Below are 14,618 nucleotides of genomic sequence, written 5' to 3' on the forward strand. Positions count from 1 at the left end.
TGAATGTCTTGAGTCCTTGATAGGTCTTGAGTTGTCCTGAGTCTTGAAATGTCTTGAGTTGATACCACAGATCTAGTTTACATGTGCCAAGGCCAGAACAAGCTTCTTTATTAGACTAACAACAAAAAAGATGTGCAGCTTAAGGATAAAATTATCCACACCACATGTCTGAATTTTGGGAAAGTGAAATTCATACAGGAGCTTAATTTAAGATAACAGGTGCTCAACACTTTCTGAAAAAATCATCCCTTCCACCCTTGTGTCTTCATTTGAGCACTTGATCTCTTAGACAGTCTCAGATATTCACCAACTCCTGGAAACCAGAAGCAGAGCCTTTAGACATACATGTGTCTTTATTTAAAATAATGATCACAATAAATTGAGTGAGGACTGTGCTACGTATCAAGAGAGCAGAGTGTGAAACCCATGCAGTTAAACTCTCTGGTGTAGTTTGTTTAATTCCTACTGAAGGCAAAAAAGTTATACTACCAATAGCAGTAAAACAAAAGCAGACTAAAACCAAGACATTTCTTAACATGAACACACAAAGTCACATGGAAGCTTCCTCCACAGGTAAGTGAGAGAGAGGGGACCATATATAGAAGATTTAGGCTCAAAACTTCACTGATCATAATCAGTGGTCATAATTTCTTGTGATGGGTGTATTATAAAAGATATGGAGAGGCATGACTAGTTTGTGTTAGGCCTGAGGATGCTCTCCTGGGAAGAATTTGGATTCTCTATTCTACAGCAAATGGGATATGATTAGATGAGATGTAGGTAGCCCAGGCTAGAAAATACTTCCCTAACCTTGGATATTAACCTAGAATCATAGAAAATTAGGGTTAGAAGGGACTTAAGGAGGTCATCTAGTCCAATCCCAGCTCAAAGCAAGGACCATGTCCAACTATATCACCCAGCCAAGGCTTTGTCTAGCCAGGTCTTAAAAAACCTCCAAGGATGGATCTTTTACCACCTCTCTGGGCAACCTGTTCCAGTGCTTTGCTACCCTCCTAGTGAGAAAGATTTGTTTCTAATTGCTAACTTAAACTTCCCTTAGTATAAATTGGACTAAACTAGGCTTGAAAACAAAAGGTAGACTTGAATAGCCTTTAATACTCAAAAATAAACTTGTCTGGCTTTCTAGAATAAAACACTGCAATTGCTTCATTTGTATGCTTTTGGTGAAGGCACAGGACATCTTTTAGCTCTGTATTCGTACAGCATCCATAGAACAGCTGGGTATTTCTACACAGCACAATAAGCATGCTACCATAACCCATCTTAATTTAAACTAGCAACACTCTGGACAAATATAGCATTGGACAGGTTGTGTGGCAAGCTTTAATGTGTACTGCAAATCTTTACAGGCCAAAGTGCATAACCTGGTTGCTAGTGTCTGGGTTTCAACGCTCCGGTTATCTGTTCTAGCTAGTATTATTTAGCAGGTACTATAAATCACACTGTCATTTTGCTTTGCTTACACTCCTTAGGATGAGGGCTTCCTGACATGACTAGTTTAAAGAAGTAGAGTAGCTTAGAGTACAGTAAACTGGAGCAAGATAGGATAAAAAAAGATTGTTATTTGAAATAAGATTTGAAATTGGCCCAGGATTCCCTCAGGACCTCTTTCACCTTCTCGTTCCTCAGGCTGTATATGAAGGGGTTGAGCAGAGGGGTCACCACCGTGGTCAGCACGGCCGCCACCTTGTCAAAGTCCAGGGAGTAGCTCTGCTCAGGACAAACACGCATGAAGATGGAGCTGCATAGGCAATGGTGACCACAATGATGTGGGAGACACAGGTGGAAAAGGCCTTCTTTCTCCCAGTGGCAGAGGGGATGCTGACAATGGTGGAGATTATGTAGCTGAGCACTACAATGGAGGAGGAGATGAAGGCCAGCATCTCAAAGAAGTGCATGTTGGCACATGAGGCTTGGATCAGGGGAGCAACGTCACAAAAGAAGTGGTCCAGGACATTCACATTGCAGAATGGCAGCCGGGAGAGTTCAATGACTGGGGTGAGAACAGAAAAGAAAGCTCCAGCCCAGCACCCCAGCATCAGGAGCAAGCAGACCTTGTTGTTCATGATAGTAGTGTAGCGCAGAGGGTAGCAGATGGCTACATACCTGTCCACAGACATGACCGCCAGCAGCATGAACTCTACCGTCCCCAGCAGGAAATAGAGATAACACTGAGCGACGCAGCCACCATACGAGATGGGCTTGCTATGCATCATGAAGTTTATAAGCATCTTAGGGGAGATGACTGAGGTGAACAGGATGTCCAAGAAGGACAGGTTGCTGAGGAAGAAGTACATGGGGGTCTGGAAGCGGTGGTCAGTCCATATAATGCTGATGATGGTGAGGTTCCCAGCCAGGGTCATTATGTAGGTGACCAGGAGGACAGCAAAGAGAAATACCTGGACTTCCCAGACCCCAGTGAACCCCAGGAGGATGAATTCATCCACGGTGGTTTCCTTTTCCTTTTTCCCTTCATGTTTTTCCTGCAGAAAGGATAAATGAATTCTCAATTACTTCAGGCTCAATAAACACAACAGCAGAGGCCAATCCCACTATTAATGCATCACTCTGCATATATGCACCATTCCTTTAGCAGCATCTACCAAGCAGCTGGATAGCTGACTGCCTATGCCGTTAAGGGCTAGCTGTTGACCCATACAGTATACCATTCCCTTACACTCTTTTTATACAGAAAGAAATCTCCCTATGTTAATAATAGAAATACAATGTTATTTGAAATGAGGAAACCACTGCAACCTCACCTTATTTCCCCCACCTACATTGCACAATTAATTGATTCAGGTTTCTCCATTTATCCACCCATCCATCTATTCCTCCATCCTCATTCACAGTCATCTATCTGTTCCCATTCAATGTTGATAGGCAAGCCTCTCTGGGTATATACAAATGTATACTGTAGTAGTTTTAAATGGGCCTCTTGAACTTTTTGCAAAGGCAAATAGGAGAGCTAGGCACTGCAGTTGACTTTCAGAAGGTGCCCCGCTAATTTCCATGCCTTTCATGCCTTTGGAAGTGGTTTTCCATTATGGGAAGTCTCCAGGAGAAAAGCCCTCTGGTTTATCCAAAGGCCTGTTACATCACAAAAGTATACAATACCCACTTTGGGCACACATGGCACTTTCAGACAGCACAGAACCAGCAGGAATATGGAGTCTTAGCTGTAAAGGACAAATCCATGCAAAGAGTAAGGCAGGAGCAGGGCAGAGAATAGCACTCAGGTGTACTGCCTGCCTTGCCTGCCTGCCTCCCTTCTCAATATACCAACCTCACTCCCCTCCTGCAGCCCAGGACTCTAATCTAGGGCCAGCATCTTGCATTTGTTCAGGTATTCTCTTCTAGGAAATACAAGCACAGATCAATGCTAGGTTTAGAGATCTCAAAAAGAGAGAAGTAAGAAAAGTATGCTTAACTACCAAGTGTTCATTTCCATAACGCTACTACCAGTTTCTGTGATATCACACTTTCCCCCTTAGCTATTTCCTACCAGCAATGGAGAAAGACAACTGATACACATCCCACCAAACAGAGCCATTCACAAATACTTACAGAAGCGATTTGCCACAGCTTGTTAGAGTCTTCAAGAGTGGTAAAATTCATAAGACCTGGGTTACCTAACAACTGCCTGCAGTAGTGGATTGCCCCTTCCAGTCCTATGTTCCTTTAGGTATTTATTCATTTAAACAAAATGCACTCTCTTTGCTCCACTTCCATAAACTAAACTATTGAATAACTTAAACTCCTAAAACTGTCTATGATTTGATAGCTTAATTACTCTTTGCATCAGTTCAAGGTGTGGGGAATGGAGGACCTCTGCAAAAGTATCCAATTAAAAGTTCCCACTAACCTACAGGTCACTGGATATTTATTATTTCCATAATATTTTATTTCTTCTGAAAATAGACCAAAGATCACAAATGTATTAAAAGCTGTACATCCACCAGCGACATGCAAAAAACCAGGACAAGTTAGATGCTATTTTCTATATTCTAGAGTAACTAACTGTCTGGAGAAGAGGATTTTGAAATGGGTGTATGTGCTACATGTTTCTATGTTCATAAGAATCTGGAATATCACAATCCTCTCTCCCCCTTCTAAAACCATGAAAATGAAAATAAGTTTAGCTCTTTGTCTGTAAAATATCCTAATCCTTCATGAATACCACAATTTGCATTCAACATCACACAAGCAGCAGTCACAGATGAGCCCCCTAACCTGCTAAATATCATAAAAGAGTTAGGCAATTTTGAAAAAGATGGAAGACGGGAGATTTCCAAATAGGCTCTCTCTCTCTGTCCTGTTTCTCTTTTCCTCAGATCTTTCAGAAGTGTCTTCTTTTGTCTTCCAGTATTTGATTTTAACAGACCACTCTGCTCAGCCCTACAGACAACACTACGTTGTTGAATAATTCTGTTATCAGCCTTACAGCGCTGTCTATTTTTTTCCTTTTCCTTCTGGGAATAACCAGTGTTGTTGGCATTACAACTTTTAATGACTTTGAGGCAAATGTCCAATGGGAATTTATTGGAGATTAAAAAAGGGCCCATGTTAAATTATCTCTGCTGATAACAGAAAAGAAAAGATTAGGATTCCCTGTCCCACCCATCCTTTCCCCTGCAAAAGTTTATTATACTTTTTTGCTCTTTGCCCTACCAAACCAACAAAATGAAGTCACAAGGACATAGCAGAATCCTAATTGGCTATGGTATTAAACACAGACAAACATATAGGATTCTCAACCACGCGCTCCTTTTTCTGAACAACTGAAAACAGTGAGCATCATTGCAAAGCTCAAGAATAGACTTTTTCTCCCTTTTTTACCCCACCATAGGTCTGTTTAAATTAAAAAAAAAAAAAAAAAAAACAGTTACTCAAGGAAAGTCTATTATCCATGTAATACAAGACATCCAATTATGTATCTGGCCACAATTGTGCCTTCTGATTTCATAACTGATGACTCCATAAAACTATGTTGCTAGGTCATCTTTTCCATAATATCAAGCCTATGACTAATTGGACTGAAGAAGGAATAGATCCAGTTATCATAAACGGTCCACCTAAATCTAATGGTCATGAAAGAATACTCACCTGATATCAAATTATACAGCTCCAAGAGATTTCCCAAAGAAATGAAACTGTTTTCAAAAGAGTTAAAGAGCAAATTAGCAAGTTTATTCTGTGTGATAACCAATGCAACTTTTCTTTAATGAACTGGTAGTCTAAATGAGGACCATCATCTTCTTAGGAAAATAGTATGAAAAACTGATTTTGTCAATCAACTATATAAGAAATTCCACACATTAATAAAGACAGGGAGAGCATCAGTTGATCTAATCTGACATAGACCTTTTGAGATCAATGAAACCAGGAGAATTTTTACCAGTTCAAAATGTCCCTCTGCTATTTTGAAGATGTACACGGCAATCAGAAATTATTTAAACTAACTCCTCGCAAAACAAACCCTACAGAACTGCACACGTGCCAGATAGGCATGTTTTCCCTGATAAAAAGAAATTGCAAATTCTCTGATAAAAGTCACAAAATCTGTGATTAAAATGAAAGCTCCCCCCCCCCCCCCCAACTCCCCTGGACCTGCTAGTGCCCCTCACTCCCTACCCACACCCCCCTGACCCTGCTGGTGCCCCTTCACCCCCCACCCACGGCTCCTGCTCCCACAGCCCTGTTGGAGGGGGTTCCCAGTTGCTAGGGCTATGGGGCCAGGGTCCCAGTCCACAACCCCCTGCCCCTGGCAGGAGGTGGTGGCTGCTGGAGTGGAGCAAAGCCTGGCTCCCCACTACTGCCTGCCTACTGCACACTTAGGCAGGGAGAAGGGACTGCTCCCTGCTCTGCTGTGCACTCCTGGGGAGCACAGGAGTCATCTGTGTGTGAGGCAGGGCTGCACACTGCCTGCTACAAATTCCCACCCTGCTATCCTCCCTGGCACCTCTGTGGCCTGGCATTTGCAACCCACAGCTACAAAGAACAGTGGAGCCATGCAGCAAGCTGCTTGCCACTGCAAGCTCCAGCTGCCCCGGTGAAGGGTCCCCTGGCTGCACGGCTACAGCGGGACCAGCAGCGTGGGGTTGCCCACAGGGGATGAGGGAATTGCAGAGCTCACAGTGGCAGGAAGCCTCCTGCGCAGCTTTACTGTTCCCTGAAGTGCCGGGTCACACACACACTGGGCTGCAGAGGCCGCAAGGGAGGGCAGCAGGTGGGGGAGCATGAGCTTCAAGCAGGCAGTGGACAGCTCCTGCCCCATGCACAGATCTTGGGGGCATAGGTCCTCCCTGCCCCCTGGGAATGTGTGCAGTGGCAGGAAGCCAGCCTTGCCCCCCACCCCTAAACAAGCCAGCCATGGACCCATCCCACTACCCGCCATGACCCAGTGGCTGAGCATTGCAGCCCCAAGCCCCAGGCACTGCCCAGCTGGGCAGCATTCCCAGCCCCAGCCATGCCCAACTCCCTCCCTCCCTATGGGGGCCTCACCACCCCCCCCCCAAACACACACATACACACACAAATTACGTGTGGGAGCTGCTCTCCAGGCTGACTGGGGCCACGTGCATGTACATGCACATGATGCCCGCTGCCTGACCACCCTCCTCGTGCTCCCTCCCAGCTCCCTGCAAGCTGGAACGGTGCCCGCCTGCAGGGAGCTCATTGTAAAACTACAAAATCCGATGGTTTCTCCAGTAAAATGAGAAATCCACATTTGCCTTGGGTAAAAGGTAAAATCCACAGTTTACTCCATTTTACAAGGGAAACGGAAAGCTGGGATTCGTGGTCATAACTGGCCAGCTAGAAACAGACAAATTTCCTCCCATGTAGCAAAGAAGCCTGGAAACTGAATGCATGGGCAATATACAGGAACTGCATCATAGAAAGCATTGCTTTGATCCCATTTTGATCCCATTTATCAGAAACTCTTTGCATCACTTTTACTTCCTTCCACAGCTCGAAACTCCTACACGCCAGTAGCTTTCTGAGTAGCCCGTCTCAGTCGTAGGCAAATGAGAATGAGGATACATGGGGAGTATCTTGTCCCATAAAAAAAAATAAATAAATAAAAATCTAGTCTTAGAAGCCAAAAATGGTTAATCTTACAGTGTCACCACTAAGATAAGGTTATTTCCAGGAAGGGTTTATGAGGAAGGCAGTGGCAGTGCAGGTAGAACAGAATTCGCTTGGGCTGAGACAAACATTTTCTCATCCTCTCCAAATTACCATGGAGAGATCAGGGAAGCCGACTGGATTAATATCTGTGTGTGCATGGGTGTATGTGTGTGCTTATTTTCTCTCAGAACTGTAGGCCCTCTATTAACAACCACACACTTCCCACACTAATATTTTATTTTTTGCTTGGGTTCATTCTCAAGTTGCATCAAGGGAAATTTAGGTACGATATTAAAAAAAAAAACCCAAAAAACAACCTCTCATGAGGAGGATGGTCAAGAACAGGAACAAACTATCCAGAGAGGTGGTGGACTCTCCATCCTTGAAGATTTTTAAGACCCAGCTAGACAAAGCCTTGGCTGGGATGATCTAGTTGGAGATGGTCATGCTTTGAGCAGGGGTTTGAACTGGATGACCTCCTGAGCATAGGCGATGCGTAGGGGAGGAATGGGGAGGCACATGTCCCCCCTGACAGGGCCATCCCCGATACTGCCACCAGTGTCTGCAGGTGCTCATGGGCTCCATCCCTGCCACCGCTGTTGGTGTCTGTGGGTGCTCACGAGCTCCATCCCCAGTGCTGCCAGCTTTGGCAGGTGCACCCCCAGCCTCAGGATGCACCACTCGCCCATGCTCCTGAGGTCCTTCCAATCCTAACGTCCTACGATTCTATGATTTTTCTCATAAGTTTCCAAAACCTACTTATCCACAAAGTGTCTTAACATTAATTTATATATAAACACACCCACCCACAGTGAGATGCAAAACGAGACAGAAATCACAATGTATTGAGAGACAGATTGTTGGAAGCATAGAAAGACAGGCATAGGATAGAGGGTGGTATGTGTGCACATGTGTACAAACACAGAGATTGTTCCATACATGTCAGCCTATTTCAAGGAGTAATTAGTGACTTCTGAAAAAAAAAAAAATGCCACCATTCCTTTGAAAACGCCAAACCCATTTTTTTTTTTTTTAAATAAGAAAAGGGTTTCTTTTATATATTAAAGAAAAGAAAAGAAACCCACCAAACACTTTACAAGTTCTTTAAAGGTAACTGGTCAGATTGGAAGAAGACATTTATTTCCTCTAGTCCAGATAACTTCACCATCTCACTTCGTTTTCCAGTGACATAGCCACGGCTTGGAGAGGTCACTTCTTATTATTACAGAGATCTATTTGGATATTTGCTTCTCAACCACCAAGAAAAGGGACTAAAAAAAAAAGTGACACAACCTGGGTCCCAGTATGAAGATTATGCTACATGGAGTTGATTGAAACACTGAGGTCTATTTCCCATGCCCCCACTCACCTCCTTTTTAGGTAAATGCATTCTTAACTATTGAAAATAGACACACAATTGCTTATCATAGGATTTTTTACAAAATATATTTGACAATAAAAAATTATGAACCATTTGAACCAAGCAATGAATATACCTTTAGAAAATGCATACCCCAAGAAAGCAGACATGTACGGTGACATGTTAAAATATTAGGTCAGTACAGTTTTTCCTAGGTTGCATTGGAAATAAGATTTTTTAAAGCATCTTAGCAATGCCAATGTCAGCAGGAGCTAAGAACCTAACCTCCTGGCTGCCCCTTGAGATATCATGCAACGCTCACTCTTACAAGTCAAACTTTTGTTAAACAAATTCCAGAATAGTATCTGTCACAGCGGGGTCCTTCAGGAGGGCCGTGATCTCCTTAAGGTCCCTCTCACCGTGTCAAGGCCGACCCAAGGGCACCCTCTATTCTCGCCCGCCATGCCTTTGCTCGTAAGTTAGGTTGGGAGGCTGCCTTATACCGCCTTGGGCACGGCGTATCAGGACCTCTGTCCCCGTGTTCTCCTGGACCCACGGGGGGTCTCCCGGTACACTGGGTGCGTTCCAGGCACCCTAGCCTTATGGGCTACGCGTGGCTCCTACCAACCCCTAATACCACGCCCCAAGCCTCGCAGATGTACTGAATGTTGGTCTGTCAAAATCAACTCGCCCACTTCCCCAGGCCTCCTCTGTAATCTAGCCCACTCCGGGCTCTCTCTAATATACAGCCCCTCACTGGGACTCTCATCTCCAGGAAAGGGGGTGACGTTACAGAGACGTCCCAGAGTGGGCGACTTCTCTAAAATAACCTAGCCCGCTCTGGGACTGGCTATCGAGTCTCCAGTCCTCTAGGCCCACCGCACTGCTACCCTCAATGATACGGGCTCACCGCACTGCTATCCCCTTTTGCTGGGGACAACCGCTGCACCTTGCCCTTCTCCTGGGGTGTCGTACTGCTAACCCCTTCCGTCGGGGTCCACCGCAGCACCCCACCCCTATCTGAGGTCTACTGCCATGCTAGCTTGTAACCGGGCTCGCTACGCCCGTCTTGGGCTTCTCAATTGCGCCCCTTCTTTGGGACTCCTAACAGTGCCGCCCCCTTCCTGGGGTTCGCCACGCCCGCACTGGGCTTCTCTAGTGTGCTCCCCTCCCTGGGGCTCGTCATGCCCACGCTAGGGCTCCCTAATAGTGTCGCCCCCTCTCTGGGGCTCGCTGTGCCCACGCTGGGCTCCCTAATAGTGTCGCCCCCTCTCTGGGGCTCGCTGTGCCCACGCTGGGCTCCCTAATAGTGTCGCCCCCTCTCTGGGGCTCGCTGTGCCCACGCTGGGCTCCCTAATAGTGTCGCCCCCTCTCTGGGGCTCGCTGTGCCCACGCTGGGCTCCCTAATAGTGTCGCCCCCTCTCTGGGGCTCGCTGTGCCCACGCTGGGCTCCCTAATAGTGTCGCCCCCTCTCTGGGGCTCGCTGTGCCCACGCTGGGCTCCCTAATAGTGTCGCCCCCTTCTCTGGGGCTCGCTGTGCCCACGCTGGGCTCCCTAATAGTGTCGCCCCCTTCTCTGGGGCTCGCTGTGCCCACGCTGGGCTCCCTAATAGTGTCGCCCCCTTCTCTGGGGCTCGCTGTGCCCACGCTGGGCTCCCTAATAGTGTCGCCCCCTTCTCTGGGGCTCGCTGTGCCCACGCTGGGCTCCCTAATAGTGTCGCCCCCTTCTCTGGGGCTCGCTGTGCCCACGCTGGGCTTCTCTAAAGTGCACTTCCCCTTCCTGTGGCTCGTCACACCCACGTTAGGGCTTTCTAGTAGTGCCCCCTCCTGGGGCTCATTGTGCCCACGCTGGGCTTCTCAAAACGCCCCTCTCTGGGGCTGGGGTCTATACACCCTGCAAGAGGCGCCCTTACTGGCGCCAGGGTCCCCATGTCGCTGGGGTTGCCCCTGCAAATGCTGCGCCCTCCTCAGGCGCTGCACTGAGGCCTCCTCCAACCCCTTATAGCCTCACCCTAGCCACCGGTGTAATACAAACACTAAAGCAAACACAAGCCTGAGCCTCCTGGCTATAAATCAAACAAAAGGCACTGGGCCATAGCAACATAAGCCTCCTAGCTGTAATTCAACATCATTGCTCCAGCCTCTGGAGCTCTCGCGAACTATACTTGCTGTTAGGCTTCTCCTCGCGTCCTAACTACAGTAGCTCCTGCCCCTCTGGCTGCTGGCAGAGGACTGCCAGCCTGGCCTCAACCCTGGGCTTTATAGGAACCAGGCCCTGCCCCCTACAGGCAGCTGGCTCTCCTTAGTTGCCCCGGCAACCCACAGCTGTGCTCGTTCTCCCCAGCAACCCTCAGCTGGGCTCCTTATGTCCTGCCAGGGCTCCCTCTCTCTCTGGCAGTTTCCTCTCCCTAGGAGCAGAGCGCTGAGGTGCCCTGCGACAGTATCCATCTCCAAATCCTTGCCTGGTGAGGATTGTTTTGAATCATTGCAAATTGTTGGAGCCCTGATGAGTTTAAAGCAGCAGAAAGCTCTGATCCTATTGCATTTAACTGGTAAGGGGAAGCAAGAAAACACATCTGGGGGCCGATATTTATTTACAGTCACTGATGGCAAATATTGAGTTTCAACAATCCCCAGGGCTTTGCAGAGCCTGCAGGACCACACTCTCATCTTCACATCATTGTAATACTGGCCTGTAGCATTACTGTTGCTCAATTTCCATCCCAGCATAAATTCAGCAGTGCAAATCAGACTGAAGTCAAATTTTATACCATGCAACTGAGTGAACACGGTACTTAGACTCTGGTAGACCAACTTTAGATTCCCCCTGCAAGGTGCTGCCTGAAGCTGATTCTAATGGACCTCATCTTCATTGTCATCAGCATGAAGGAGAGTAGGATTGGGTGTGTAAACAGAAACAGAATTGCTCCCATTTCACGTCAGTATTCATGGAAAGAAAATCAGCCCACAAGACTATAAAAGAATTACTCCTGGTATACATGCATGTCCAATAAGACAGAGCGGCCAGACTCTATTCCACTTATTAGGCTTCTAAGTAGACTTTTCCTCAGTGTGAATCTTCTGTCCAAGTCCTGAAAATGTTAGTGCATCTACTTTTGTAGCATCCAGTCATCTGTGCAAGTCCCAAAAGCAGCAGCGAGGATGAGGACTTGCTCCCCTTTTGCATTAACTGGTTTGCAGGGACTTGAGCAGAGGGGAGCAATTCACATTTGTGAATCGATGTCTATTTAGCTAATAAGGTGGGGTAGAATCTGACCTTAGATACCTCACTTCTATAAAAAAAACAAACCCTTCAGCTGCCTCTTCTGATGCAAATCATCATAGGGGCAACTCCTTACTATTCTGTTGGTTTTAAAGATTTAAAATATAGACATAACCCAAATATATGTCATGCGCCCATGCTTATTGTCAGCCATGGGGGATCAGCCCCTTTGATTCCAGAGGAACCATGCTAGCCTACACCCAGTTGGAGATCTGGTTCCTTGGCTTCACTACAGCAGTAGCACTTCACAGCAGGTGGGAATTGGCTCTTTTCAATACTGTAACTGAGTACTTCTTTGCACACAGCTCTTTTTTCAAGGCCTGTTTGACATCTTTGTTCCTCAGTGTGTAGATGAAAGGGTTGAGGAGGGGAGTTATGACTGTGTTCAACACAGACAACACTTTGTTCAGCTCCAAGGAGGAGTTCACTTTGGGCCTTACGTACATGAAGATGACGGTCCCATACAGGATGGAGACTACGGTAAGGTGGGACGTACAGGTGGAAAAGGCCCGCTGCCGTCCCTGAGTGGATGGGATCCTCAGGATGGTGGAGATGATGAAGACATATGATATCAGAGTGAAGGTGAAGGAGCTCAGCAGGACCAAGGTGGCAACCACAAACACAATCCGCTCAATCAGGCAGGTATCAGCACATGCCAGAGTCAGCAAGGGTCCCACATCACAGTAAAAATGATTGATGAGGTTTGGGCCGCAGAAAGGGAGCTGACATACCAGGATGGTCTGCACAAAGACTGTCTAAAAGCCCCCCAGCCAGGACCCCAGGGCTAAGCGGCAGCAGAGCCCACTGCTCATGATGGCAGTGTAATACAACGGGTCACAGATGGCCAGGTACCGGTCAAAGGACGTGGCAGCTAGCAGAAAAAACTCAGTGGCACCCAGGAAAAAGTGGAAAAAGGCTTGTGTCAAGCAGCATCGGAGGCAGATGGACCTTTTCTGGACCAGGAAGTTAGCTAGCATCTTTGGTGCCAGGGTGGTGATGTACCAGATCTCCAGGAAGGAGAGGTTCCCCAGGAAGAAATACATGGGGGTATGCAGACGGCCATCCGGGAGGATGATGACAATGATGAGGATATTGCCAGTGATAGTGAGTACATACATAAAGAAAACCACTATGAAGAGAGAAGTCTGCAGCACTGGGGATCCAGAAAAGCCTCGAAGGATAAACTCTGTCACCAAGGTCTGATTTACCACCTGCATTGGGCAATTCTACCCCTGGGACCCTTCTTCTCGAAAAAAAAGAGGAAAACACCCGTTACCAGGGGTCAGCTCTCATGCCTTCATGGGCTTTAATGGAACATGTAAATCCATGCAACTCCCATCTCAATCCAACCCATATACACATATCTATTTAACCCCAGATATGCCATTTCCAATCCCCAAATTATATCTATTTTCTTATAGATTATCTCCACCCAACCCACATTTCCCCCATATTTATCTAATCATCCCCACACACGCTATCAGTCCTACAATATACAGTCTCTCTGCACCTAAGCCCCCATCTATCCCTCCATTCCCGTGCACACTGGATATCTCCACCCCAACCAACGTACAGTACATATAGTCTCACTCTTATCTATCTGTCTGTCTGTCTATCTCCACTGGTCAAGGACATTTAACAAAACACACTCTCTCTCCCTTCAGGCAGGATTTCCCAATTCATGCCCATCAACATACTTTGCAAAGCGGTTCATTTTCACTTAAAATGTGATGAAGTACATGTACAATTGTGGCAGGGACAGGAACCTTTCCAGCAAGAAGTTGCACATTTCCCAGACAGCCCACCTCTTGGGTTATGTACAGTCAAGTATATTGATCTTCTGGGTAGTTCATCTCTGATGTAAATGGCTTTGTTGCAGAATGGGCTTCCAGGTCAGCCAGGGTCTACAGCTCTACATCCAGGCAGATTTCCCCTTATCACACACACCCTTATTCCTCTTATGTTATCTCTTGCATATTCTCTCCTTGCCATCTGCTTTCCTTCACATAGTAGCCACCCATCCTCCCTCACACCTCTATCCTGCTATTGCCTTTGTGAACACATACATATTGTCAGGGAAATAATGTACCACTAGGTAATATTGCAATATAATGCAGAACATTGTACTCACATTATGATCTTCATCAATGGAACAATGTCTTAAGAAAGCAGCATTTAGTCATTGTTCAAACCTATTAAAAAATACAAGTTATTTTTTTTCCCAATAAAACCCCCAGCCTTAAAAATCAAACAAACAAACTGGAGAACATTTACAAGAACTATTTCACTGAAACAAAGGCACATTAAGGGCATATCTGTATTTTGTAATGTGAAATTTGTGAAAATCCACATTTGATAATGCATGAAGGATATAAAGCAAAGTTTCAAGTAAGAGCAAGTGGACACTGTAAAGAGAAGTAAACTTGTGAAAAATATACACTGCTTCAACAACTTTGATCCCAAGTACATAGAAAATATTGCTTATTTACTGGTATTATAATATTGTAATTATTATTATAAGCTTGTAATATTGCTCATATTGTCTGGTATTATAAAGGTACTAAAATACAGCTCTCACTTCATGTCTGAAACTTAAGTCAAAATAGTAGGTTGGGGTTCTTAGTATTCGTAGACTACTTTGAAGACTTGAGGTCTTTGTACCTGATAATTATAGGCACATTTATATGGCAGTTGATCAGCTTCCCTCCCCAGTTCAGAGATGTCTTGTGGGAAATTAAATTAAAATGAGAGTTTCCTCACAGGGGTTGATTTATTCACTGGTTCATTACCGCCGCAACTAAATCTGTGGGACTCTGTGTATGAG

The 14,618-nt window shown here is 46.0% G+C and overlaps 2 pseudogenes; both read right to left on the reverse strand.

Moving 5' to 3' along the window:
• Positions 1-334: 334 nt before the first annotated feature.
• LOC132251330 (olfactory receptor 6M1-like) lies at positions 335-4,237 on the reverse strand (annotated as a pseudogene).
• A 7,384-nt stretch (positions 4,238-11,621) lies between these two features.
• LOC132251637 (olfactory receptor 6X1-like) lies at positions 11,622-13,076 on the reverse strand (annotated as a pseudogene).
• Positions 13,077-14,618: the final 1,542 nt, after the last annotated feature.

The sequence above is a fragment of the Alligator mississippiensis genome, chromosome 7 (genome assembly GCF_030867095.1).
Source record: "Alligator mississippiensis isolate rAllMis1 chromosome 7, rAllMis1, whole genome shotgun sequence".
NCBI lineage: Eukaryota > Metazoa > Chordata > Crocodylia > Alligatoridae > Alligator > Alligator mississippiensis.